Source organism: Tupaia chinensis, unplaced genomic scaffold, assembly GCF_000334495.1.
Source record: "Tupaia chinensis unplaced genomic scaffold, TupChi_1.0 Scaffold000451_2, whole genome shotgun sequence".
In the NCBI taxonomy this organism is placed as follows: Eukaryota; Metazoa; Chordata; class Mammalia; order Scandentia; family Tupaiidae; genus Tupaia; species Tupaia belangeri.
In genome coordinates this window covers 3,534,585-3,539,380 of record NW_006159958.1, presented here as the reverse complement: position 1 = coordinate 3,539,380, position 4,796 = coordinate 3,534,585, and the positions used below count along the sequence as shown (strand labels likewise).

General features: G+C 38.1%; 1 pseudogene; it reads right to left on the bottom strand.

Moving 5' to 3' along the window:
• Positions 1-2,798: 2,798 nt before the first annotated feature.
• LOC102484783 (elongation factor 1-alpha 1 pseudogene) lies at positions 2,799-4,258 on the bottom strand (annotated as a pseudogene).
• Positions 4,259-4,796: the final 538 nt, after the last annotated feature.

Below are 4,796 nucleotides of genomic sequence, written 5' to 3'. Positions count from 1 at the left end.
GCTGAGAGGAGAAGGGATTACGGCGTGGCTATCCCCCCTGGGGGGGTGATTTCTCGCTTTCTGTCTCTCTCTATCTGTCTTTTGAGTGCACAGGCCCTATAGCAAAAAGCTTCCCCCCCCAAAAAAAAAAAAAAATTAGTATAGCCACTGTGGAAAACAAATGGAGGATCCTCAAAAACTTACAGATAGAACTTCTATATGACTCAGCAATTTCATTCATAGGTATCTACCCAAAGGACATGAATACATTCAAACAGGAAAACACTTGCACATCCATGTTTATTGAAGCATTATTCACAATTACTAAGACATGGATCCAACCCAAATGTCCAAGAACATATGAATGGTTAGAAAAAACATGTGGCACATATACACTATGGAATACTACTTAGTCATTAAAAAATAATAATAAGAAGATCCTGGCATTTGATAGAAAGTGAATGAATATGAAAGAGTGAAAGCTAAGGAAAGCAAACCATATTATAAAAGACAGGCATTTTAGTCCCCATTTAATATACATACTGAATGTGTGCACTTCATGGCAGAAACTGAAAAACTGGAATATATAATAGCAGGGAATGCAACTGTAGATACTAGAGATATTAGAGGAGGGGGTAGGGAGAGAAAGTATTGGGGAAAAATTTAATAGACCCAAAAATTAAGTTATCTGTTTATGATAATGTATTTGGTAATATCTTTTAATTGATTGATATGCAGTGCATTCATGCTGTGAAAAGCCATTTGGTACACTGTTAAGATGTATAATGATTAAATGTACATTTTAAAATGTAAAATAAATAAATATAGGGACCAGCAGTTAGCGTAATGGCTATGTCGCTGGACTCCTACGTAGTCGACTGCAGTTCGAGTCTCGGACCTGGTGGCTTAAACTCACACCGGGCGCGTGTGCGTGTGTGCCCAAGATCCTGAGAGGAGAATGGAGGAGAAGGGATTGCAGTGTGGCCATCCCCCCCAGGGGGTGATTTCTCATTGTCTCTCTGTCTCTGTCTGGTGAGTGCACGTGCCCTATAGCAAAAACCTCTAAAAAAATAATAATAAAATAAAATAAAATAAATATAAAATAAAATAAATAACAAAAAATAAAATGTTAGACTAAACTTATTCCAGTAATACATTTTTAGTTTAGTAGTACTTGTGTTGGCATTTTTAAAATATTACATAATGTGCAATTTTATTTTCTGTTAACTTTTAAAATATTTATGCAAAGTTTAGTATATTAGTATTATATATATTTTAGAGGCTCAAGGTGTGGGTTATTTTGTGTGTGGTTTCTTTTTTCTTTTTCTTTTTTTTTTTTTTTTTTGGGGGTTTTTGCTTTAGGGGGTATGTGCTTGGTGGGAAGACAGAAAGTGAGAAATCACCCCCCAGGGGGGATGGCCACGCCACAATCCTTTTTCCTTCATTCTCCTCTCGGGATCTTGGGCATGCATGCACACGCACCTGGCATGAGTTTAAGCCACCAGTCTGGGACTCAAACTGTGGTCGACTACATGGGAGTCTAGCAACATAGCCATTACACCAACTGTTGGTCCCCAAGGCTCAAGGTTTTTTAAAATTTATTTCTTTTGTGAAAATTTTTCTTTATTTCTTCTGAGAGAGAGAGATAATGAGAGAGAGAAAAAAAAATCCCCAAAATGATCTTGATGCTGCAATTCACTTCCAGGCTCAGCCAGCTAAGGATCATGTGCATATATGCTCAGCTTACTCAGAGAGGTATTCAAATGTGAACCAGAAACCTTTCCACTAGCTCAGCCTCCTAGTGTACCATGTTTCCCTGTTGTGCTACACTTTTGCCTTCAATGTAATATTGCTAAACAGTACACAAGTGGTGTCGTTTTAATTAAAATTTGTTTCTCAATTTTGTTCAAATAATTGTGTGTATATTGACAAAGATTCTCTCCTTGACTGGAATTTAATCAGGCTTTTGAATCTTTACCTATTACCTTTGTACTTTTCTATAATCAAGTTAGTTAAGTCTGAGCAGAACCCCCTCTTAGCCCATACATTACCCCTTAGTCATTTTGCATTTACGGACCATCACTGTGTTTTTACTCTAAATTCCCACTTGTCTATATGACATTTAAAATTGAAATCCATCTATCTCCTCCATGCAGTATCTATCATCCTGGTCCCTATACCTATCTCAATAGTCTGGAATAAAATAATACTGTAGAATAAATACTATAAGTAAAGTAAACAGATAATACTATATAACTTTTAGCAGTTGAAAGTTAATTTATTTTATTATTTATTATTCACATTCTTAATTTAGTCTTTATTTACACTCAGTCTACGTCTTTACAGTGTTCAAGATGGTTGTTCTGAGCATGAACATGATGCAAGGACCAGCAGTTGACGTAATGTCTATGTCACTGAACTCCCATGTAGTCAACCACAGTTAGAGCCCCAGTCCCACTGGAAATAAATGAGGAGAAAGTCTCAAGAGAAAATGTTAATTTTAAGTCTCTGAAAGCAATATTTCACAGCTGATGTTCAGGATCCATGTCTGATAAAGATTTCTAAACAAATCCTTTCCCTTCATTTGATTTTTTTCCTGATTAAACTTTGTTTTAGTGGGTCTCAAAATTCTGTGACAGATTTTTGGTCAAGTTGTTTCCATTAAAAAGTACTGATTTTAAAAACTAATAACCTGAAACTGCCACACACACACACACACACACACACACAAACACACAAATGGTCCACAAAACATTTTCCTTTCCTTCTGAAGGTTTTACAATACATTGTTATCATTAAGCAGTCTTTTACTATTAAACTTAAATGGCCAATTGAGACAACAGTTCTGAGACTGTTCTTCCACCACTGATTAAGACTGGGGTGGCAGGTATTAGGGATATTCATTCAGCCTTCTGAGCTTTCTAGGCAGACTTGGTGACCTTGCCAGCTCCAGCAGCCTTCTTGTCCACAGCTTTGATGACACCTACAGCAACTGTCTGTCTCATATCACACACAGCAAAATGACCCAGAAGAGGATAGTCAGAGAAGTTCTCAACACACATGAGCTTGCCAGGAACCATATCAACAATGGAGGCATCACCAGATTTCAAAACTTTAGGGCCATCTTCCAGCTTTTTACCAGAACAGCGATCAATCTTTTCCTTCAGCTCAGCAAACTTGCTAACAATGTGAGCTGTGTGACAATCCAGTACAGGGACATAGGCAGCACTGATTTGGTCTGGATGGTTCAGGATAGTCACCTGAGCAGCTGCTTCTATCGGTGGGTCATTTCTGCTATCACCAGCAACATTGCCACATTGAACATCTTTGACAGATATGTTCTTGACATTGAAGCCTATGTTGTCCCCAGGAAGAGCTTTACTCAGAGCTTCATAATGCCTTTCAATGGATTTTACCTCAGTTGTCACATTGACAGGTGCAAAGGTGACCACCATACCAGGTTTGAGCATGCCAGTCTCCACTCGGCTGACAGGGACAGTGCCAATACCACCAATTTTGTACACATCCTGGAGGGGCAGATGCAAGGGCTTGTCATTTGGACTAGTTGGTGGCAGGATGCAATAAAGAGCTTCAAGCAGTGTAGTTCCACAGGTATTGCCATCTTTACAGGTGACTTTCTGTCCCTTGAGCCATGGCATACTAGCACTTGGCTCTAATATGTTGTCACCATTCCAAACAGAAATTGGCACAAACGCTATTGCATCAGGATTATAGCCAATTTTCTTAATGTAGGTGCTGACTTCTTTAACAATTTCCTTGTATCTCTTCTGACTATAGGGTGGCTCAGTAGAATCCATTTTGTTAACACCAACAATGAGTTGTTTCACCCCCAGTGTGTAAGCCAGAATGTATGCTCATGGGTCTGCCCATTCTTGGAGATACCAGCTTCAAATTCACCAACACCAGCAGCAACAATCAGTACAGCACAGTCAACCTGAGATGCGCCTATAATCATGTTTTTGATAAAGTCTCTGTGTCCTGGGACATCGATGATAGTCACATAATACTCACTGGTCTCAAATTTCCACAGGGAGATATGGATGGTGATACCATGCTCAAGTTCAGCTTTCAGTTTATCCAAGACCCAGGCATATTTGAAAGAGCCCCTTTCCATCTCAGTAGCCTCCTTCTCAAATTTTTCAATGGTTCTTTTGCCAATCTCACCATATTTATAGATCAGATGGCCAGTAGTGGTGGTCTTGCTGGAATCTACATGGCCAATGGCAACAATGTTGATGTGAGTCTTCTCCTTTCCCATTTTAGCTTTGATTTAGTGGCGGATTTTATGACACCTGTGTTCTGGCAGCAAATCCATTCTGAAAAAATCTCTTGATTTTGATTTTTTTTTAATCTGTGGTCTAAAGATTAAATCCTATACATTTTTATTTTCCAGTCCATTATGCTAACTGCTGGTTCCTGTTAGTTACCTATTTTTAAATGGTTGGTAATTCATGGCATCCAATAAGTGCACAAGAAGCAAATGCATTTACAGGGACTGAACTGGAAAAAGTGTTCATAAATAAAACTCTTGGACCATTGAGCATTTTATCATATTTAATACTAAAAATGGACTTATATGAGTTAAAAACATTTCTTACTAATAAAAAATCCTTTTAACTGTATATGAAAAAAAGAAATAGGCTAATAAAATGGCAGGGATAAGTCTGCAAATACTAATAACATTGAATGGGAATTTATTAATATCTCCATTTAAAGGATACAACTGGGGACCAGCAGATTGTATAATGATTATGTCACTGGACTCCCACGTACTTGATCATGGTTTGAGTCCCAGA